The sequence below is a fragment of the Grampus griseus genome (genome assembly GCF_964374135.1).
Source record: "Grampus griseus genome assembly, chromosome: 5".
Taxonomy (NCBI): domain Eukaryota; kingdom Metazoa; phylum Chordata; class Mammalia; order Artiodactyla; family Delphinidae; genus Grampus; species Grampus griseus.
This window is the reverse complement of record NC_138998.1, coordinates 36,622,548-36,647,610: the sequence shown is the minus strand read 5'-3', so window position 1 is coordinate 36,647,610 and position 25,063 is coordinate 36,622,548. Positions and strand designations below refer to the sequence as shown.

Sequence of the window (25,063 nt, the reverse complement as noted above, 5' to 3'; positions counted from 1 at the left end):
AGGTTAGTTAATTGTATTATACCCATATTAATTTCTTAGTTTTTACATATGTGCCATGGTTATGAAAAATGGACAAGAGGGAAACAAATTCTCTGTAACTTTTCTTTAAATACAAAATTATTCCAAACTAATGGTTTAAAAAAATGAAGTAAAAGGAAGAACCCCAACAATAAGTAGAGCATTGAAGCCAATTCTCACCTTGAAGGTACTTTCCAAATCTGATGTACTTGAGCATTAAATTTCATAGCCATGAAGGGCACTGGAGTCAGGAGAGAAAGGAAGAGCTTGAGAGGAAACTCACCTGCATAAAACTGCATCTCAAAGAGGGACACATGCAGTATGCATTTTTGTCATACTGTATGTAAGAATATGAAATTCACACCCAGTATGTGTAAAATACAAATAACATCCCCTCTCAAAGAACAAAAAAGAAATTTCCGGCTTTGAAGTTTGGTGCTAGGTAGAGGGGAGAATACAAATCTCCCACAAGAATTTGTAAACACAAGCCAGTCCCAGTGCAGGTTTGTATCCTGAATTCACACTACCTGAGTGGTCCAAAAAGCTTCATATTGAGGAGATATCTTACAATGGTGTTAGGATAACCTTGCCTCCAGATGCCTGGTAGGAAAAACACCAATATGTTTGGGAGAAACCTATCTTCGACTTGAAACTCAGAGATTCCTACAGATAAAAATTTAAGACCTATGAGACCATAATTTTAAGAATCACAAAATTATTTTTTTTAAAGCTAGTAAGAGGAAGAATGAGCAGACACAAATGATAGCATAATCAAAGCCACAAATTCTAAAGTATTTTCAGATATTGAATATAAATAAGGATGTACAATATGTTGGAAGAAATAAAAGATTAATTTAAATGACTAATGAAATCTGAAATGAACCAATCAAACTTGTAGAAATGAAGCATATAATAACTGAGATGAAAAGTTCAGTAGATGGTCCTATAGCAGATTATTCACAGCTAAAAATGAAGTAATAAACTGAAAGGGAGAGTCAAAGAAATTATACAGGGTACAGTACATGATGTCAAAAATATGTAAAATATAAAAGAGGTTGATATATGGAGGACAGAGTGAAAAGATCTAATATTTCTCTATTTACCATTTCAGAAGCAAATGAGAGAGAAAGGGAGAGGAAGGACATTACAGATTGATGAAAAATACCAACCCATAAATCTAGGAAGCCCAAAGGATTCCAAGCAAGATAAATAAAAATAAATCTCATATCTGGCACCTGGTAGTGAAAATGAAGAATATTGGAATTAAAAGAGATTTTAAAAGACGCTGGAGAGGAAATAAAACATATTGTCTTCAAAGGAACTCAAACATATTGAAAGTTTATTCTCCAATAGAAACAAAGAAGGCCAAAGACAGCAAAATAATATATTAAAATCCCATGAGAAAATAACCATCAATCTGAAGTTGGGTACCCAGCAAAACTATCTTTCAGAAAGAGGCCGAAATAAAATATGCTCAGAAAAATATAATCTGAGGGTTTACTGCCAGCTAAACGACTTCTAAAAAATATGCTTTGCAGGAAGGATTATGATCTCAGAAGGAAGGTCAGACGATCAAGAAAAAATGGTGAGCAAAGGAACTGGCAAACACACAGGCAGGGAGGGCTTCTTGGGTGTGTGATCGATTCAGCTGTACGGGGCCCATGTTCTGAAGGGGGTCCTGGGTTTCAGATTTAATGCTCTGTGGTCACCACTGAGAAATTCTTAACAACTTTATCTTTGAGTCTGTGTTTTGTAAGTGAGGTCTAATGGGACAGTCAAGCACATGCTGGGGCCTTGGAGCCTCGGCTCACACAGAGTCCTACCTCTCGACACCTCCCTGTCTCCCCAGGATGGTTCTCAACCCTTTTCTCCCTGACCCTTGCCCAGCATCTGCTGTCATCCTCTGCTTCAGTGGGCACAGGCATGGGGAATGTTGGGTCTGCCATATGTGTCCTTTTGGCTGAGTCTGGGGCAGGGCCTTGGGTGCCTCTGAGAGCCTGCATCCATGCTACAATTTCTCCATGCCCAAGGGAGCACAAGATTCAACAGCAAACAAACAAACAAAAGACCCTGACAAGCTGAGAGAAAGATGGTGAAGGAAAGGAAAAAGCTTCTTTCTTTTTTTGAAGGGGCTCCACGTTTTCATTTTACACTGGGCTTGAAAATTATGTAGCCAGCCTTGTATGTAAGTACTTGTAAATAAATATCATCTGCATAAAATATTAGTTTTGACTGTGTGTAATCAGTGGGGCTAACAAAAGTATAAAACTAGAACACTAGACAAAAATGTAGAATATAGGATGGCACGATGGCAACTATAAGGTGCCAGTGTTATTCAAGAGAAGTTTGCATTATTCAAGAGAAGTTTGAGATATTAATTTTAAACTTCATTAAGCATGCATGGTAAAATCTCAGAAGTAACCACTAAAAGAACAGAATACGCCATTAGAAGAAGATGCACTAAGAAAATAAAAGAAACTCCAACAATATTGCCCCCGCCCAAGGCCCAAAAGGAGAAAAGAGTGTAGAAAAAGAGGGAGAAGTATTGATAGAAAACTTAAAGTAACAATCATAATAATGGCAAATAAACTAAACTCATGAGTTAAGAGAAACAGGCTTGATAAAACCAAATCCTATCCCTAACCCTACATATTGGGTTAAGTAAAATATATTAATTAAGATAACTTTTACCTGTTTATTTTCACTCTTCTAATATGGCAATTAAAATTTTTAAAGTGACATATGTGGCTCACATTATACTTTTACTGAACAGCACTGTTATAACCCATATTCTCTGAAAACAAAGAAACGTCAGTAACAAAGATAAATATCTCCATGTAGTTGGAGCTTTTAAAAAATGTGTTTCTGAATAACTCTTGGGTCAAATGAAAAATCATAACTGATACTTCAAAATACTTAGAAATGAACAATAATAAAATTTCTACACATTAAAATTTATGAAATATAGCTAAGCAGAAAAGATAAATAAATTGTGGTATACTTCAGAATATAATACAGATGAAGAAATGAAAGATCTTCAGCTACATGTAACATCATGGACAAAAATCCCAGGGACATAATCTTGAGCACAAAGAATAAATCACTGACTAATATATACAGTATAATTTTATTTCCATGAAGATAAAATATATGCAAAATCTAATTTTTTTTTTAGGAATACAAACATACGTGGTAAAATTATAGAGTGAAGCAAAGGAATAACAAGTGTTTTCTGTAGGTTTTTGCGAATGCTCTTTATCAGTTTGAGGAAGTTCCCATCTCTTCCTAGTTTGCTGAGAACCACAAAATGCAGGTTGGTGGTTACCTCTGAGCAAGGATGCCATGTGGTGGAATAAGGAGAAGCACCAAGGGACTTCAACGTTAATGGTAAGGCTCTTTTTCCTAAACTTAGCGTTCATTATATTGTAGTTCTTCATACTTTATACCTATCTAAACCTTTTATGTAACTACTCAGTATTTATAAAAACAATTAATGATAAAGCCTAAGCATAGAGTAGAATGGGCATCTGGAGAAAAGAGAATTAAAGGGAAAGACCAAGGAGAGGGAAATGGCAAGTGAGCAGCAGGGTGGGGTTTACTGCCCACTATGCACACTATGGACAAGGCAGTACCTGGAGAGACAGAGGTGAATGAGGGCAGGGTCCCTGTCCAAATGGTGCTCAAAAGCCAGCAACGTTGTAAAAGGAACACTTATCTTTTAAAATGTGAAGCGGACCTAGCAGGTTATGATGCTTGCTCAGCAGTCTCTAGGCTGGAGAAAGGAAGCAGAAGGAACAAAGAATGAGGATAGTAAAAGTGGGATTACATTAAAACCTCAATTCTGGGCTTTCCTGGTGGCGCAGTGGTTGGGAGTCAGCCTGCCAATGCAGGGGATATGGGTTTGAGCCCTGGCCCGGGAAGATCCCACATGCCGTGGAGCAACTAAGCCCGTATGCCACAACTGCTGAGCATGCATGCCACAACTACTGAGCCTGCATGCCACAACTACTGAAGCCCACGCGCCTAGAGTCCATGCTCGGCAGCAAGAGAGGCCACCGCAATGAGAGGCCCATGCACTGCAGCGAAGAGTAGCCCCCACTCACCGCAACTTGAGAAAGCCCATGCGCAGCAATGAAGACCTAAAGCAGCCAAAAATAAATAAATAAATACATAAAACAAAAAAACACCTCAATTCTGGCTTTCTTCCAAATATTTGCCCATTCCCGTCTCCTTTGCAGACTCATCTTTGCCGTCAATTACATGTTTGGTGTTCCTTAGCACTTTGTTCTGAGGCCTCTTTTTTCTCTCTCTCTACTCTTTTTCTAAGTGATCATATCCATGCCTATGGTTAAAATGCAATAGTTGCTGACAACTCCCAGATTTTATCTCCAGCTCACATCTGTTCTCTGAGTATCTGACTCATGTTTCCAACTCTCACCTGACTGCTCTACTTTTATATTTCAGAGTCATCCAAAACTCAACATGTCTGTAATCCCAGAGGCTAACAAGGTCAGTTTATTTTTTGCTCATGATATATGTAATCTGCTGCTTTGCTCTGCATGTTTTGTTCCAGGATGTAGCCCAAGGAACAATTCTTACCTGGGAATGCTGCTTTTGTGATAGAAAAGAAAAATTGCGAAAACATAGGATCTGTTAAAGTTTCTGCTCAGAATCAGTGCATGTCACTCCTCTCCCATTTCAATGGCAAGAACAAATCAAATGGCCAAGTCTGATGTGAATCAGGTGTGGATAGTATAGTCCTCTCACCGGGAGGTGCACAGTAAGTCACCTGGCATCAGGTGGAGTCCATCGCAACTCTGAAATCCTACTGGAAACGACTGTGAGGATTTCTACCCTGGAGGTAGAGAACATTCCTTGCTTAGGCTGTGGTTCTTTCACTTGGGAGTGATTTCTCAAACCATTTTTCTCTGTAGCTCCTGGCTTTCCTCTCTGAGATGTAATTTTTTTTTTTTTCATCCTACAGCCTTGCCACATCAGAAGAGGGTGTTAGAAATTCTGCCCTGTTGAGAGACAGTTTTCTCAACTTCTTTCCTATCCACAGAAGATTTGGAGGAGAAATGGTTCCAAGAGAATTTTAAAAAAAAACCACAACATTTATTGAGATATAATTGAAAACAGTAAACTACATGTTTAAAGTATACACTTGGATGAGTTTTGACATATGCATAAACATATGTGTGTGAAACCACCACTGCAACCAAAATAATGATATATCCATCATCTCCCAAGGTTTCCCTATGCCCTTTATTAATCCCTCACTCCTGCCCTCTCGCCCCCAGCAATCAAGAGTTTGCTTTCTGTCATTATACATTAGTTTGCACTTTCAGAATTCTATAAAAATTCTCTATATATCATACAGTATATTCTTTTTTGTGTGTTTGGCATTTTTCATTTAGCATAATTCCTTTTAGATTTGTCCATATTGTACCATGAATCAATAGTTCATTATTATTATTTTTTGCTGAGTAGTATTTCATCACATGGATATACCACAATTTGTTTATCTATTCACCTGCTGATGGACATTTAGTTTGTTTCACAGGTTTTGGCTATTACAAATATAGCTATTAATATCTGTGTACAAGTATTTGTATGGCTATGTCCCTTCATTTCTCTTAGGTAAATACCTAGGAGTGAAATGGCTAAGTAGCAAGGTAAGTGTATGTTAAACTTTTTAAGAAGCCTCCATACTGTTTTCCAAAGTGTTGTGCTGTTTTACATTCCAACCAGCAGAATATGAGAGTTCCAGTTTCTCCACAACTTGCCAACAATTGGTATGTTCAGGTTTTTTAATTTTAGCCATTCTAAAAGTGTGTGCTTGTGGGACTTCCCAAGCGGTGCAGTGGTTAAGATTCCATGCTTCCACAGCAGGGGGCATGGGCTCCATCCCTCGTCGGGGAACTAAGATCCCACGTGCCGTGAGGTGTGGCCAAAAAAAAAAAAATCAATAAAAAAAATAGAAGTGTGTGGTCGTATCTCATTATGGTTTTAATTTGCATTTCCCTAATGACTAATGATGTTGAACATCTTTTTTATGTGCTCTTGGCCATCTGTATATCTTTGGTGAAGCGCCTGTTCAAATCTTTTGCTCATTTTTTATTGGGTTGTTTATGGTCATCTGAGTTTCTAAAGTTCTTTATATATTCTGAAGACAAGTCCTTTATGACATATATATTGTGCCTATCTATGATGATGGCTTGTCTTCATTTGCTCAACAGTGCCTTTTAAAGAACAGAAGTTTTAACTTTGATGAAGTCCAATTTATCAGGGTTTTTTTCTTTTATGGATTGGGCTTTTGGGGTAGAATCTAAGAAATCTTTGCCTAATCCAAGGTCACAAAGATATGTTTCCTGTTTTCTCCTGTAAGTTTTATAATTTTAGGTTTTATATTTAGATCTAGGATCTGTTTTGAATTAATCTCTATATATACATTTCACGGTATGAATCAAAGTTCATTTTTTGCATATGGATATACAATTGTTCCAGCACCAATGGTGAAAAAACTATGTGTTCTCCAATGAACTGCTTTGGCACCCATGTAGAAAATCAATTAACCATACATGTGTGCCTATTTCTGGATTCTCTGTCCTGTTCCATTGATCTATTTGTCTATCTTGAGATTAATACCACACTGTCTTGATTACTTGTAGCTTTACAATGAATCTTGAAGTTAGGTAGTGACTTTGATCTTTTGGCTCCTCAAAGTGTTTTCAAAGTTGTTTTGATTATTCTAGGTCCTTTGCATTTCCATATGAATTTTAAAATTAGCTTGTTAATTTGTACAAAAATGTTTGCTGGAGGTTTGATTGTGATTGCATTGAATCTATAAATCAATTTGGGGATAACTGTTAACAATATTGAGGCTTCTGTTCCATGAACATTGTATATCTCTCCATTTATTTAGATCCTCTTAACTTATCTCAGCAATGTTATGTAGTTTTCAATGTACAGGTCTGGCACATTATTTGTCAGATTCATTCCTAAGTATTTCATGTGTTTTGAAGTATTTTGATAAATATTGCTTTTTAAATTTTGATTGTTCTGTGCAAATATATAGAAATTAATTTGGGTTTTGGATGTTGATTTTTTTTCCTGCAACCTTTTGCCAAACTCACTTATTAGTTCTAGTAACTCCTTTTGTAGATTCCATGGGGTTTTCTATGTTAGTGAGCATATCATCTGTGAATAAAAAAAATTTTATTTTTCCTTTCCAGTCTGATGCCTTTTATTTCTTTTTCTTGCCTGACTGTACTGACTAAAACTTTCAGCACAATGTTGAACAGAACTGATGACAGCAGGTGTTTTTTTCTTGATCTTGATCTTAGGAGGAGAGTATGTAGTCTCTCACTATTAAGTATGATGTTGTCTGTCAGTTTTCTTAGATGCCCAGTATCAATTTGAACAAGTTTTCCTCTATTTCTACTTTGCTGAGATTTTTTTAAAAATTAGGAATGAACGTTCTGTTTTGCCAACTGCCTGTTTTGTTTCTATTGACATAATCATTGAGTTTTTCTTTTTTACTTTTTGGATAACAATAATTGATTTTTGAATGTTAAACCGATCTTACATTCTTGGGATAAACTCCACACATTCATGATTTCTTTTCTTTTTTATGTTGCTGGATTCAATTTTCTAAAATTTTGTTTAGAAGTTTTGCATCTGTGCTCATGAGGGATGTCAGTCTGTTAATTTGCTTGTAATGCTTTTGTCAGATTTTGATATCAGGGTAATACTGGCCTCATGAAGTAAGTTAAGAACTATTCCTTCCTGTTTCATTTTCTGGAAGAGTTTAAGTAGAATTAATACTATTTCTTCCTTAAATGCTTGATAGAATTCACCAGTGAAACCTTCTGGGCCTGAAGTTTTCTTTGTGGGAAAAATTTAAACTATAAATTCAGGTCATCTATTCATTTTAGTGAAGCTGGGTAGTTTATATTCCAAAAAAATGTATCCATTTTTCAGAGTTGTCAAAATTAATGGCATAGTCAAGCAAATGGCTTTGTGGCACCAGTTTTCCAAGAGCATTGGCTCACTTTGTTTCTCTGTGACATTTTGGTAAGTCTCGCAATATTTCAAAGTTTCCATGATTATTATTTTGTAATGATGATCTGTGGTCAGTGATCTTTGATGTTACTTACTGAAGACTCAGATGGTGGGTAGCCTGTTTTAGCAATAAAGTATTTTTGAATTAAAAAAATTAATGGCATAAAGTTGTTTATAATATTCCTCTATTAATGTATTAATATCTGAAGAATGTAATGTCACCACTCTCATTTCTGATGTTGGTAAATTTTTGTCTTCTCTATCTATTCCTGATGAGTCTGACTTGAGGTTTATTAATGTTATTGATCTCCTCAAAGAAACTGATTGTTTAATTGATATTCTATATTGTTTTACTGTTTTCTCTGTCATTGATTTCTGCTCTGATCTTTATTATTTACTTTCTTATGCTTATCTTGGGTTCTGTTTGCTCTTCTTTTTCTAACTTCTTAAGGCGGAAGCTGACCTTTTTTCTTTTTTCACAAAATTTATTGCCATAAATTGCCATAAATTTTCTCCCTGAAGTTTTGCTTTAGAGATGTTCCACACATTTTGATGTCTTCATTCCCATTTAGTTAAAAAATATTTGTAATTTCCCTTTTGATATTTTCTTTGACCCATATCTCATTTAGAATTGTGTTATAGTTCACAAATATTTGGGGGATTTTACAGATACTTTTCTGTTATTTATTTCTAAGTTAATTACATTGTGACCAGAGAATACACTTTGTATGATTTGAGTCCTTTTAAGTTTTCTTTGGTTTTGTTTTATAGCCAAATTATATGGTCTATCTTGGTGAATATTTTGTATGCTCTTGGAGAAAAAAAATGTGTGTTCTGCTGCTGTTGGGTGGAATGTTGTATAAATGTCAATTAGGTTAAGTTGATTGATTGTAAAGTTCAAGTCTTCTATAGCCTTACTAATTTTTCTGTGTACTTGTTTTATCTATTGTTGAGAGAGAGCTATTGACATCTCTAACAATAACTGTGAATTTGTCTACTTCTCCTTGTAGTTCTATCAGTTTTTGCTTCACATATTTTTAAGCTCTGTATTAGAGGCACAAACATTTAGGATTGTCATGTCCTTCTGATGAACTTTTCTATTTATCATTATGAAATGAATTTATTTATTCCTGGTAATAGTCTTTGTTCTAAAATCTACCTTGCTTGATATTAATAAACACATTCTAGCTTCTTTTGATTAGTGTCAGCATGGTATATCTTTTTCAATTCTTTTACTTTTAGTCTTTTGTATCTTTATTTTTCAAATACATTTCCTGTAGGCAGTATATGGCTGAATCTTACGTTTTTATACAATCTGAAAATCTCTGTCTTTTAATTAGAATGTATAGACAATTTACATTTAATTGAATTGTGATACAGTTAGACTTAAATCCATCATCTTGCCTATTTGCCCCATCTGTTGTTTCCTTGGCCTTCTTTCTCCGCCTTCTTTTGGATTTTGCATATGGCTTATGATTTACTTTCATCTGCTTTGTTGGCATATTAGCTATAACTCTTTGTTTTGTTTATTTAATGGTTGCTCTAGGGTTGATAATAGCTATTTTTAACTTGTCACAGTTGTGGTAGGCTAAATAATTGCCTTCAAAGATATCCATGTCCTAATCCCCAAAGTCTGTAAATATGGCAAAAGGAACTTTGCAGATGTGATTACATTAAGGATCTTGAGATAAGGAGATTATCCTGGTTCACCTGGATGTGCCTTAAGTATAATTATCAAGGTCTTTATGAGAGAGAGGCAACAAGGTTAATGTGGTGGGGGTGGGGGGGAAGGTGGTGATGTGACAATGGAAGCATAGATTAGATTTATGAGGCCAGGATCCAAGGAATGCCAGCAGCTTCTAAAAGCTGGAAGAAGCAAGGAATGGGTTCTCCCCTGGAGGCTCCAGAAAGAGCCAGCCCTATTGACACCTTGATTTTAGCCCCTTAACACTCATTTGGACTTCTGACCCCCAGAACTGTATAAATTTGTGTTGTTTTAAGCCACTAAGTTTGTGGTAATTGTTATAGCAGAGATAGAAAACGATGCTGGTTTACCGTCAAATGTTATTACACAACTTTCAGGTATAAGAGTAGAATCTTATAATAGTAAACTTGATAAAATAAGGAGCAACAGTCAAGGCAAATAAAGTAGCTCTTCACTTGGTTTTCAAAATACCAGTACCATAGAATGGATGTGGCTCGCTATGTGCTTGTTAGAAGTGGCTAGGCAGCAGAGTCCTGGCAATTTGATCCACTTTATTTCTTAAGCCAGGTTTCCTATTTGAAAAGAGGTCTTACTGATTAGAAAATTCCAATGAGCATTTTCAGATGGGTGCCTGTGAGTACATTAGAAGTTACCTTTACTATAAAATGGATGGTACTGAATATTTGAGATGCTCAAATTTTAGTCTCCCTGGAGACAGTTATAATTTTGATATCAACAAAAGTAGAATCCATTCCATATACATTCCTCTGAGGGAACCAGTACAAAACACTGCTGTTATATGTATCCCTTTAGAATAAAAACTGTGAAAGGCTAGCAGATTATAGAAGCCAAAATACAGTAAGCCAAGGTTCAAACAAGGTTAATGAAGTGATAATCATTCACTGAATTGACAAAGAGTCATAAAGTTCCTTATGACATTTCCACAGAATATAAGGTGTTTTGAGTGAACTGTTATAAAATTTATGAACTTGTGTTTGTGATGATAATTTTGCTTGACATTAAAGCTACAGAAATTAGGACTTTCATATCTCATTGATTCCTGCTGAGCCTCTGTTCTCAACCCTTCAGTGCAATTCTTTAATGAGACAAGGCAGAAAGAATGATTATAAATGATGTTACAAACACACTGTCCTTGATTACCATGGAATGGGCACTGGGTAATGTATACAGAGATGAGTATATGTGTGAAAAAGATAATCTTGATTCCAAAAATAAAAATCACACTTATATAGTAAACTCAAGAAAGAGCTTGCACATTATTCAGGAATGTAAAACCATCTTAAGACATTGATAAAGAAAAAGCAGTCTTGCCTTGAAAGAAACAATAAAGGATCAACTCTGACTCTAGTGAGGCTTTCTGAGAGAAATTTAGAGGATTTCTAGAAATTAAATATTGTTAGAGGCATATTCATATTTTAAAAAGCTGAAAATGTGCACCTGTTTTTGAACATCATACAGATATCCAATTTCCTCTTTACAGCCAGTTCTAGAGGTATTCATGCTTTAGAATAATAAGAAACAACACAGATTCAGGTCCTATATTTGGATTTTAGTAAGAATCTGATAGAGAAGATCATCACTAGAATCCAGGAGTTTGAATTGATTTTTGGCAAGTCAGAAGCTGATTTGCTACCAGACAATGAGCGCTTCTGAGTTTTAAATCCTGTGATCGGTGGTTTAACTGGGATTAAATTCATTCCTACTCATCCATACATCCATCCAGCAAATATTTATTGAGTACCCAACTATGTCTCAGGCACTAGGGATAGTCTCTAGGGATATGGTCATTCTTTCTTGCCACTCATTGGAAATATATTAATGCAATTTCCTAATTTTTAGAAGATCCTGAGTGGTAAATGACTATATAAAGTGACATAATTCACAAGAGGTAAAGCTGGTTCAAGCTTGTACCAGCCTAGGGCTCTCTACCCTGTAATTTCATCAGATTTTTTAAAAAAATAACATTTTTGGAGTTGGCACAATAGGCAAATTAGGATCTACTCACAATTAAGAGTATTTATTTTAAAAAAGCATTAACTTTTAAATTCTTAGACCAAAAAGAAAATGAGAATCTAATTTCTTACATACATGCAAAAATCTAATTCCCTTAATTGTAGTTAAAAACATAACTGCAAACAAATGTCAAACCATAATGCCAAATGACAGCTTTAAATTCTGTTTCACAAGTTGTTCTTTTAGAGATGTCTTCACACTGTCAATCAAAGAGATAATTTTGATTTTGCCACAACTCCTGCCACTGTTAAAAGCAGTGTCTGTGATATCATAAGAAGTTTGGCAAGTCTCTTGTTCTGAGAGTTGTTGATAGACAGGAAATCAGAGAAAGAGGTATGTCTTGGGAAAAATACCTGATAAGGTTTGTTATTTTAGAATGATATTACTTAGAACAATTCATTTCATAACACTCTAAACTAACAGAATTGCGTCCAAAATAAATCACTCCATGGACTCATCTTTACAACTCAAAGAGTAAAGCAGATAACACTGAATTCAACAGATATTTACTGAATATCTACGTCACCAATGCAGGGTATAAAAGATGTGTTGCTTTAAGAGGTTAGCAACCTAAACGAAGATGAAAGGAAGGAAATTAATACTTTCTGGGCACCTACAACCTACCAGGCATGATACTAGATGCTTTAATCTTCACAAGAAGGTAGCTATTATTAATATGTCCATTTTACAGATAAGGAAAATGACCCTTAAAGTGGTTAAGCCAGTTGTCCAAACTTGACAGTGGGTTTAAACCTATGTTTGCCGAACTGAGTCCATTCTTTTTATACTAAGCCACACTACCACGAGGTAACAGAACCCTTGAAACCTTGCTTCCACATCCCTTTTTATATTCTACACTTCTTATTGCTTCTAGCCTTCATGAAAGTATGACAAGGCTCATCAAAGTAACTAAACATCAAGTTTCTCTTCTTATAGAATGTGTTGTGAAATGTTTTTATTCTACTTTTGTTCTGAAGATATAGCTCCCCTTCTGACTTTGCTAAGGCACTAGAGAAAGGAAGACAAAAGTCACCATCTTATATTTATTAAATGAATGGAAGAATCCTGAAAGAGTGGGGAGGTGGGGTAAGAAGGCAAGAGGAGGGGAAGAGGGGGTACTCTTAGATTTTCTGCTTTCTGCAGGGCTGGGAGTCCCCTGAAGACTCAGTGTTACAACATGATTGAGAAAGAGAAGCTGACAGAACTGATCCCTTCAAGACAAATGCTAAGGGAACTGCGTAAACTGTAGTGGAGGGAACACAGTTTATAAAGCTAGATACAACGGAGCTTGATTTCTGTCTTTGCCAGTTACGTAGCCCTGGGCAAGACATTTAGCCTTGCTTAACCTCAGTTTCTTCAAGTGTAAAATGTGGAAAATGATACCTGCTTCACAAGAGAGGGTCACAGCTCTGTTAGCCAGGGCCTTTGTGCAAATTTGAAAATGGCTTGCCCTCTGGGTTGGGGAACTAGAAAGAGTGCTCCCTCTGGGTGGGGGCCGACCCAGGTCCCCTCATAGAGCTTGGTGAGGAAGGAATGGCATGCTTATGCAAGAAAAATAAGCCCCTTCCTCTGTGGCAAGTGGTGAGGAGAGCAGAGTTCAGGCTGGTTTTCAGGCCCCTGACCCTTTCTGATGAGCACCACACAACGATGCGTCTCACTCAGGGCAGTGTGAAGACAAGATCATGTCCACAGAAGCACCAAGAGGGCTCCCCATGACTGTGAAACCTGGGGATGGTGTGTGAGAGAGCTTGAGAGGGACACAGCGGGGAGGAGAGAAGAAAGGAAGCAGGGAGGAAGGGAAGAGAGAGCCTGAAGAAACAGGTATGTTTGACCATGGGGCTGTGTCGTATACAGAATGGGAAATTCCATGAACCTCCTGAAATAATTTGCTAGATTTTATGTACATTTCTCCGAGGTGAGGGTTTAGAGCTGTCAATTAAAAAAGAAAAAACAAAGAGAAAGAGAAGAGGATGAGGAAATTGAAAAAGAAGTTAATGTTGTGGGTGTAGGAGGGGGAATAAAATCCTTCCCTATAGCCTCAAAGGTATGCTTCAGGGGGACGGGGAGCAATTAAGCAAATCTCACTTAAGATAAGTAAAGAGCTAGCTGTTAGAGACAGACAGATAACTGCTTATTTCACAGAACAATTTACACATAAGCCACTTGCCCCCCACTTTGGTCACAATGAAGCTTTTCCTCCAACGACATTCTTCACTAATCCTGTCATGTTACTGGCAAGTAAATCATAATAAGTATTTTTCTATATTTTTTCTTGGAATTTACCAAGATAGGGCCAACACAGCTCTTGGGGAGGAACGCATAGGGTGCGGACTATTACAAACAGCTGTGTGTCTCAGCAGTACAGCTTTAGGCCACACGCTACTGCATAAATGAATTTCTCTGAGCGTTATACGTGGGCAGTCTCCAAGCTTAAACACATATGCCCTTCTAAAATGTATTTGTGAGTTGGTTATAGGAAATTCCCAACACATTTTACTATAGAAATACTTTTCCATAAAAAAGGAATTAGGCCTGCAGGCCAGCCCACAAAACCCTATTTAATCCACAATACTTCTGAAGTGCTATCACAAATTCATAGTTCTGGGTGGAGTTCTGGCCCTGGCTGAAGAGACCCTGTAGCCCAGAAGCATGAGAGCTGAGGGCTCTCCTTACACAGAATTTTAAAAATAGCCACACTTTTCTCTGGCACTGTCCCTGTGCCCTGCCCCGGTCCTCCCCATCCAGCAAGGAGAGCCCTCTCTCCAGGCCCAGTGTGCCTGTGACCAAGCTGGCCAGGCCTTCTCTACCCCCAGCATCCAGGATCCTGAAGGATCTACTTCTCGTCCTTCCAGTGGAGCCTCTTCTCCTAAGAGAGCTTCCTCAGCTGAGTGCGGGGGAGAAAGCAATGCATACCTAATTAGATTTGTACTAATGTATGAGTTATTTCCTAGTCACTAGCTCCTTTCCTGCTTCAAATTCAGAAGTTCTGCCAGTTTTTTTTCCTAGGGTCAGTTCTGGCTTTTCATATCTTTTTTCCCTCCTCTTCTGAAACTACATACCTTCTAGCCTCGCATTTTCCACAGTGGTCCCAATGGAAGCAAGGGCAAGTGGCTCTGCTGTGGGGAGGGGTGGGGGAGGAGGGGCAGTGTGCGGAGGCTGCCTGAATTTGCAAAGCCCACACTGGCACCTTGAGTGAGTTGGGCTTTGGCCTTTGGAGAGCACATCTGGCAGCCTGGTTGGCTGCTGTCCTTCCACAGCGGTGGTTTGGGACCTTGCTGTGCAGCAGATTCCCAGGCACCGCCCGGTCCTACTGAACTAGAATCTCTGCTGGTCTCGTCAAGCATCTCTATTTTAAGTTTTTTCCTGAGCCCAGCTTCAATTTTTCGGGAAGGACTTTCACATCTCCAACTTCTTAAGGACACTTCTATTTAGAGATCCCATTGGTGCTTCAAATCAAAGCTCCAAGAGCAAATTTGCTCAGCTGAGAGACAGTTTACTGAAGGAAAGAAAGTAGAGGGAGGAAAGCCAAGTTCATGCATGAGCCTTAAGGAATGTCTGCTGTCAGGTGATGGCAGGAGGGAAGAGCTAAGAACCAAAACAGAGAGAGGAAAGGGGCAGGATAACAGGTTGCCCCTGAAGCCAAAGGAAGACAAAGTTTTAAGGCAGGTTTAGACAATAACGTCAAAGCCTCCGAAAGGTAACTTGTTCTTCAGGATATCTTTTTAACCTGGCTCTCATATCTCCCCCTGGCTCAACATGGAGTAAGCCCTGGCTGTTTGCTCTCATTCACTTGGTACAGACATTCAAATAACCCAACAGAAACTGGCAGAGGGTGAGAGCTAAAGATTTTCATTTTTCTCATGTCTCTTAGGCTTAGCTATGCACAAAACCCTTTGATGAATATCAAAACAGTAAATGACCTGACTTGCCCCCACTGCCCGTTGCCAATCCCTTCTCCACCCAGCAGCCAGAACCATCTTTCCATAGTGTCGGTACTTGCTTAAGTCCCTCCAATGGTTTCTTTTCATTGCACTGAAACTAATACCCAAACTCCTACGGGCCTGTGAGGCCCCGAATGACTCGACCTTCACCTTCGCCCCTCACATTTGCTAGGCCTCGTGTCATACTGCCACTTCCAAGAAGTTACCAAGCTCATTTTTTACTTGTAAAACTCTTCCCTGGCCCTTGGCGTGGGAACCTCTTACTTGTCTTCCTTTATGTACCATTTTGGAAGTTACTTTTACAACCACCCTTTCCAAAGCAGGTACCCCTTCTATGAGTCTCTACTACAACACCCTTTCACTTACTTTATATCTGTTATCACAATCTAGAATTATTCTGGTTAGTTCTCTACTTTTTTTTTGTTGTTTAACTGTTTGTCTCTCCTATTAGAATGTAAACTTCATGAGGACAGGGATGTTTCAGATTCACCATTGTATCCCAGGGTACGTAGTACCTGGCACATAGTAAATGCTCAACAAATAACTGTTAACTGACTGAATTATCCAAAGTAGGTCACTCATTGACTCAACAAATATTTATTGAGTGAATACATGTGCCAGATTCTGAGGATACAATAGAAGACAAGGCAGGCAAAATCTGAAAGCGGCCTTGGACAAAGAAAAAAAACCAAAACAATGCTTATATCTAGGAGTAATCCTATGATAATACGATAACTTATTGGGCTGCAAGCACATTTTAATTTTTATTATGTGACAGACATCATGTCAGTAAACTTGGTGCCACCAAATGACTAAGTAATACCATGCCTGCTTTTGGATAGACTAAAGTATAGAGAGAAAAGAAAGAAAAAGGGCAAGGATGTAAGAGGAAAAAAAGAGGGGGGGAGAGGGGAGAAGAGAGGAAGAAGTAGTCCAGTGAGGTCTCTGTTCTCTGAAAACAAAGAAATTATCTTTACCACTTATAATAGAAGGTAAGATTAGAATCATACTAAATTTTTTAAAAATATGGCAAATATAGTGTGCTATTTCAAAGCAATCAATCCCCTAAGAAAGCTCTATATTTATTCGAATGATGTTATTAATCCTCAAAACATTCATGAAACTGCTGTCTTCAAATTGCTGCCAGAGATAATTTATTAAGCATAGAAAAAAGGAAAACATTTTACATATTTTTAATCCCCAAAGATATTTCCCAGATTGATTTCCCATCATTCTCCTTGAACTTGCTTTCACTGGACCTACTGAGATTGTTTTAAAAATCAAATTCATTCCTAAAGGTCAAAGATTCATCATACTAAGGATATTCTAAAACATGCACACTTAAGCCAATTCTCAAAAAAGAGTTCCAGAAATGTTTGAACAAAGATAGGATCTTCTCAATGACCAGTATGAAGGAGACAGAATTCACCTGGATAAACAGCTAGATCTAATTAATCTGACATCACTGGAAATGGGGTATTCTGTACCTTTTATATACATAGAGTATACAGTTGATTTTAATCATTCTGACTCAGTCATCATTATGGCCATCAATTACTAACCCATATTATAAATATAAGGGCACTCATGATTACTGATGTGTGTAAGGCTGTTTGTCTCTATTGTATATTGGGCCAAACCGCAATTCTTTTAAAGTTTTTTGTTGGCACTTATAGATTTTCTTTCTTCTTATGCATGGTCAATCTTTCAGCTGCCATTCCTTCTTGTTATTAGTAAGCCTGGCTCTTGCCAATTTCCTGCTTATAAAATTACTGCTTCTAATATGCTATGGGCTTATCAGTGACACAACTGTGAAACGGCAGAAGTGGGGGTGGGATGAAGAGTCACGGAACTACAAGACAAAATATCTTAGCGACAGGCAGTTTACTGGTGTGGCAGGGTGAGGAAGAAATGGTGGATGGCAATAAGCTCTGCATTTGTTCATCTTACTAAACCAAAGAGAAGTAAATGTATATCATCCCAGAGGGGACCAGAGACAAGCCTTGTTTCTCTGTGAACTAGACAGACCTCTGACTAGCCTGGAGTAGAGACAGATGTGATCTAGGGCATAGTGTTGTTGGTTAGAACCTAATTCTAAGCTGCCTGCTAGCCACTTCTGTGGCCCCACTCCCAGACTCCTCTGGGAGCAAATAGTTGCCCTTAAAAAGAATGAAAACAAAATTATAAATCTTCTAAATTAGAAAGCAGTCAAATACTCATAAAATAAAATGAATAAAATAAAAAATAAACTAAAAACGAACCACAACTAGGGCAACTGCTGGTCGCTGGTGGGGGGCCTTGATGCCCAAGGAGAGAGAAGGAACCCCCGAGCAGCCGGGTAGGATGTAAGGGGCAGTGAGGGGGGAGGAGAAGTGGAGATTGGACAGGACTAGCACCCCTGAGGGGTGGCTGGGAGAAGGGAGGGGTTCCCATGCCTGGAGGGACCCTAGGGGGCTTGGAGGATCAGGGGAGGTGCAGTGGGTATTTTGCCCACACACTTGGGCCCCAGGAAGCCTTCTGAGGTCCCAGGCCAGGTCCTCCAACTTCTGGGGCCCCCTCTGTCTGTGTTAGTCCTGGGCAGGAGGGGAAGAAGAGGAAAGGTGGATGGGGAGGGGCACTCCGGGATTGGAGGATCAGCGGAGAGTGTGCCTAGCATTTCCCCTACCCACTTGGGCCCGGGGAGCCTGCTGGGGTCCCGGACCTGGTCCTCCACCGTCCAAGGCCAGAGGCACTCCTGGGTCCCTCCTGCTGCACTGAGCAAAAGCCCCACTCCCCCTGGGGCCTTTTCTGGCCCTGTGGGTCCTAAACATAGGCCCCACCCACTGCCTAAACGCTGCCCCTGCATAAGCCCCATCCTCCACAGCCAAGGACTTTTCAGGCTTTTTTTTTTTTTTTTAATCCTCCTCTTTTTTGCCACTGTAGTTCTGTTTTACCTCCAGGTTGTTGTTTCATCTATATTTTAATATTTTAAATTTTTTCTAAATATCTGTTAGTTTTCTAATATTATTTTATCTTTTACTCTGTTATTGTTCTGTTCCTTTCCTTCTTCTTTTTTTTTTTTTGGCTGCCCGTGCGGCTTGCAGGACCTTGGTTCACGAGCCAGGGGTCGGGCCTGAGCTCCTGTGGTGGGAGCTCCAAGTCCGAACTACGGGAATAAAAGAGAACCTCAGACCCCAGGGAATATTCATCGGAGTGAGGTCTCCTGGAGGTTCTCATCTCGGCACCAACACCCAGCTCTACAAACTCCAGTGCTGGAAGCCTCAGGACAAACAACCAGTAAGACAGGAACACAATCCAACCCATTAAAAAAAGAAAAATGAGAGGACAAAAAAATATATCACAGAAAAAGGAGCAAGGTAAAAACCTACAAGACCAAATAAATGATGAGGAAATAGGCAATCTACCTGAAAAAGAATTCAGAGTAATGATAGTAAACATGATGCAGAATCTAGGAGATAGAATGGAGGCACGGACTGAGAAGATACAAGAAATATTTAACAAAGATCTAGAAGAATTAGGGCTTCCCTGGTGGCGCAGTGGTTGAGAGTCTGCCTGCCGATGCAGGGGACACAGGTTCGTGCCCCGGTCCGGGAAGATCCCACATGCCGCAGAGTGGCTGGGCCCGTGAGCCATGGCCGCTGAGCCTGCGCGTCCGGAGCCTGTGCTCCATAACGGGAGAGGCCACAACAGTGAGAGGCCCGTGTACCGCAAAAAAAAAAAAAAAAAAGATCTAGAAGAATTAAAAAAAAACAAACAGAGATGAACAACACAATAACCAAAATGAAAAATACACTAGAAGGAATCAATAACAGAATAACTGAGGCAGAAGAACAAATAACTGAGCTATAAGACAGAATGGTGGAAATAACTGCCGAGGAGCAGAATAAAGAAAAAAGAATGAAAAGAATTGAAGACAATCTCAGAGACCTCTGAGACAACACTAAATGCACCAATATTCGAATTATAGGGGTCCCAAAAGAAGAAGAGAAAAAGAAAGGTCTGAGAAAATATTTGAAGAGGTTAGAGTGGAAAACTTCCCTAACATGGGAAAGGAAAGAGTCACCCAAGTCAGGAAGCACAGAGAGTCCCATACAGGGTAAACACACCAAGACACATATTAATCAAACTAACAAAAATTAAATTCAAAGAAAAAATATTAAAAGCAGCAAGGGAAAAGCAAAAAATAACATACAAAGGAATCCCTATAAGCTTATCAGCTGATTTTTCAGCAGAAACTCTGCAGACCACAAGGGAGTGGCAGGATATACTTAAAGTGATGAAAGAGAAAAACCTACAGCCAAGATTACTCTACCCAGCAAGGATCTCATTCAGATTTGATGGAGAGCTCAAAAGCTTTACAGACAGGCAAAAGCTAAGAGACCTCAGGACCACCAAACCAGCTTTACAACAAATGCTAAAGAAACTTCTCTAGGCGGCAAACACAAGAGAAGAAAAAGACCCACAAAAACAAACCCCAAACAATTAAGAAAATGGTAATAGGAACATACATATCGACAATAACCTTGAAGGTAAATGGATTAAATGCTCCAATCAAAAGACACAGACTGGCTGAATGGATACAGAAAGAAGACCCATATATATGTTGTCTACAAAAGACCCACTTCAGACCTAGGGACACATACAGACTGAAAGTGAAGGGATGCAAAAAGATATTCCATGCAAATGGAAATCAAAAGAAAGCTGGAGTAGCAATACTCGTAACAGATAAAATAGACTTTAAAATAAAGACTGTTACAAGAGATAAGGAAGGACACTACATAATGATCAAGGGATCAATCCAAGAAGAAGATATAACAATTATAAATATTTATGCACTCAACATAGGAGCACCTCAATACATAAGGCAAATGCTAACAACCATAAAAGGGGAAATTGACAGTAACACAATAATAGTAGGGGACTTTAACAGCCCACTTACACCGATGGACAGATCATCCAAACAGAAAATGAGGAAACGCAAGCTTTAAATGACACAGTAGACCAGATAGATTTAATTTATATTTATAGAACATTCCACCCGAAAGTGGCAGAATACACTTTCTTCTCAAGTGCACACAGAACATTCTCCGGGGGAGATCACATCTTGGGTCACAAATCAAGCCTCAGAAAATTCAAGAAAACTGAAATCGTATCAAGCATCTTTTCTGACCACAATGCTATGAGATTAGAAATCAATTACAGGAAAAAACCTGTAAAAAACCCAAATACATGGAGGCTAAGCAGTGTGCTACTAAATAACCAAGAGATCACTGAAGAAATCAAAGAAGAAATAAAAAAATACAAAGAGGGCTTCCCTGGTGGTGCAGTGGTTGAGAGTCTGCCTGCTGATGCAGTGGACATGGGTTCATGCCCTGGTCTGGGAAGATCCCACATGCCGCAGAGCGGCTGGGCCTGTGAGCCATGGCCGTTGAGCCTGCGCATCCGGAACCCGTGCTCTGCAACGGGAGAGGCCACAACAGTGAGAGGCCTGCGTACTGCAAAAAAAAAAACAAAAAAAAAAACAAAGAAATAAATGACAATGAAAACACAACAACCCAAAACCTATGGGATGCAGCAGAAGCAGTTCTAAGAGGGAACTTTATAGAAATTCAATTTCACCTCAAGAAACAAGAAAAATCTCAAATAAACAATCTAACCTTACACCTAAAGCAACTAGAGAAAAAAGAACAAAGAAAACCTTAAGTCAGTAGAAGGAAAAACTCATAAAAATCAGAGCATAAATAAATGAAATAGAAATGAAGAAAACAATTGCAAAGATCAATAAAAGTAAAAGCTGGCTCTTTGAGAAGGTAAACAAAATTGATAAACCTTTAGCCAGACTCAAGAAAAAAAGGGAGAAGACTCAAATCAATAAAATCAGAAATGAAAAAGGAGAAGTAACAACTGACACTGCAGAAATACAAAGGATTATAAGAGACTACTACAAAAAACTATATGCCAATAAAATGGACAACCTCGAAGAAGCAGACAAATTCTTGGAAAGGTACAATTTTCCAAGACTGAACCAGGAAGAATTAGAAAATATGAAGAGACCTATCTCAAATAATGAAATTGAAACTGTAATTAAAAATATTCCGGGGCTTCCCTGGTGGCGCAGTGGTTGAGAGTCCGCCTGCCGATGCAGGGGACACAGGTTCGTGCCCCGGTCTGGGAAGATCCCACATGCCGCAGAGCGGCTGGGCCCGTGAGCCATGGCTGCTGAGCCTGCGCGTCCGGAGCCTTGTGCTCCGCAACGGGAGAGGCCACAGCAGTGAGAGGCCCACGTACCGCAAAAAAATATATATATATATTCCAACAAACAAAAGTCCAGGACCAGATGGTTTCACAGGCGAATTCTATCAAACATTTAGAGAAGAGCTAATACCCATCCTTCTCAAACTCTTCCAAAAAATTGCAGAGGGAGGAACACTCCCAAATTCATTATATGAGGCCACCATCACCCTGATACCAAAACCAGACAAAGATATCACAAAAAAAGAAAATTACAGACCAATATCACTGATTAACATAAATGCAAAAATCCTCAACAAAATACTAGCAAAAAGAATTCAACAACACCTTAAAAAGATTGTACACTACGATCAGGTGGGATTTATCCCAGGGATGGAAGGATTCTTCAATATACGTAAATCAATCAATGTGATATACCATATTAACAAATTAAGGAATAAAAACCATATGATTTTAATAGATGCAGAAAAAGCTTTTGACAAAATTCAACACCGATTCATGATAAAAACTCTCCAGAAAATGGGCATAGAGGGAACCTACCTCAACATAATAGAGGCCATCCATATATGACAAACCCACAGCAAACATCATTCTCAATGGTGAAAAACTGAAAGCATATCCACTAAGATCAGGAACAAGACAAGGATGTCCAGTCTCGCAAGACAAGGATGTCCACTCTTATTCAAGATAGTTTTGGAAGTTTTAGCCATGGCAATCAGAGAAGAAAAAGAAATAAAAGGAACACAAATTGGAAAAGAAGTAAAATTATCACTGTTTGAAGATGACATGATACTATACACAGAAAATCCTAAAGATGCCACCAGAAAGCTACTAGAACTAATCAGTGAATTTGGTAAGGTTGCAGGATACAAAATTAATGCACATAAATCTGTGGTGCTCCTATACACTAACCAGGAAAAATCAGAAAGAGAAATTAAGGAAACAACCCTATTTACCATTGCAACAAAAAGAATAAAATACCTAGGAATAAACCTACCTAAGGAGGCAAAAGACCTGTACTCAGAAAACTATAAGACACTGATGAAAGAAATCAAAGATGACATACACAGATGGAGAAATATACCATGTTCCTGGATTGGAAGAATCAATATTGCGAAAATGACTATACTACCCAAAGCAATCTACAGATTCAATGCAATCCCTATCAAATTACCAATAGCTTTCTTCACAGAATTGCAACAAAAAATTTCATAATTTGTATGGAAACACAAAAGACCCTGAATAGCCAAAGCAATCTTGAGAAAGAAAAACAGAGCTGGAGGAATCAGGCTCCCCGACTTCAAACTATACTACAAACCTCCAGTAATCAAGACAGTATCGTACTGGCAAAACAGAAAACAGAAAGATAGAGCAATGGTACAGGCTAGAAAGCCCAGAGATAAACCCATGCACATATGGTCACCTAATTTATGATGAAGGAGGCAAGAACATACAATGGAGAAAGGACAGCCTCTTTAATAAGTAGTGCCTGGAAAACTGGACAGCTACATGTAAAACAATGAAATCAGAGCACAACCTAACACCATACACAAAAGTAAACTCAAAAAGGATTAAATACCTAAATGTAAGACCGAACACTATAAAACACTTAGAGGAAAACAAAGGAAAAACACTCTTTGACATAAATCACAGCAAGATCTTTTATGACCCACCTCCTAGAGTAATGAAAATAAAAAACAAAATAAGCAAATGGGACCTAATTAAACTTAAAAGCTTTTGCACAGCAAAGGAAACCATAAACAAGATGAAAAGAAAACCCTCAGAATGGGAGAAAATATTTGCAAATGAAGCAATGGACAAAGGATTAATCTCCAAAATATACAAACAGCTTATGGGGCTCAATATCAAGAAAACAAACAACCCAATCAAAAAATGGGCAGAAGACCTAAATAGACATTTCACCAAAGAAGACATACAGATGGCCAAGAGGCACATGAAAAGATGCTCAACATCACTAATTATTAGAGAAATGCAAATCAAAACTACAATGAGGTATCACCTAACACAAGTCAGAATGGCCATCATCAAAAAATCTAGAAACAATAAATGCTGGAGAGGGTGTGGAGAAAAGGGAACCCTCTTGCACTGTTGGTGGGAATGTAAATTGATACAGGCACTGTGAAGAACACTACGGAGGTTCCTTAAAAAACTAAAAATAGAAGTACTATATGATACAGCAGTCCCACTACTGGGCATATACCTTGAGAAAACCATAATTCAAAAAGACACAGGTACCCCAATGTTCACTGCAGCACTATTTACAATAGCCAGGACATGGAAACAACCTAAACGTCCATCAACAGATGGATAAAGGAGATGTGGTACATATACACAATGGAATATTACTCAGCCATAAAAAGAAATGAAATTGGGTCATTTGTAGAGATGTGGATGGTCTAGAGTTTGTCATACAGAGTGAAGTAAGTCAGAAAGAGAAAAACAAATATCGTATGTTGACGCATATATGTGGAATCTAGAAAAATGGTACAGATGAATCTATTTGCAGGGCAGGAATAGAGAGGTAGACATAGAGAACGAACATGTGGACACAGAGGGGGAAGAGGAGGGTGGGATGAACTGGGAGATTAGGCTTGACATATATACACTACCATGCATAAAAAATAGCTAGCTAGTGGGAACATGCTATAAAGCACAGGAAGCGCAGCTCGGTGCTCTGTGACGGGTGCTCCGTTATGGGTGTGATGGGGCAGAGAGTGGGAGGGAGGTCCAAGAGGGAGGGGATATAGGTATACATATAGCTGATTCACTTCATTGTACAACAGAAACTAAGCCAACATTGTAAAACAATTCTACTCCAATGGAAAGAATATGATAGAAGAATGAAAAACAAATAGCCAATTGTGCCTTCTATACACAGAATAATACAAGACAAAAATTCTTGCCCTTATGGAACTTCTGTTCTTATGGAATATAATAGTTATATCAATAAATGTAAATGGCATAATATGTCCCATTAAAGACTCCTAGATTTAATAAAAACCAACAACCCCCCCAAATTTGTGCTATA

The 25,063-nt window shown here is 38.4% G+C and overlaps 1 protein-coding gene across 1 annotated transcript in view; it reads right to left on the bottom strand.

Annotated features, from left to right (window-relative positions):
- LEKR1 (leucine, glutamate and lysine rich 1) overlaps positions 1-25,063 on the bottom strand; it is a gene marked incomplete at its 3' end in the record, with an annotated part of 265,325 nt that overhangs the window by 42,838 nt on the left and 197,424 nt on the right. The window lies entirely within an intron of this gene.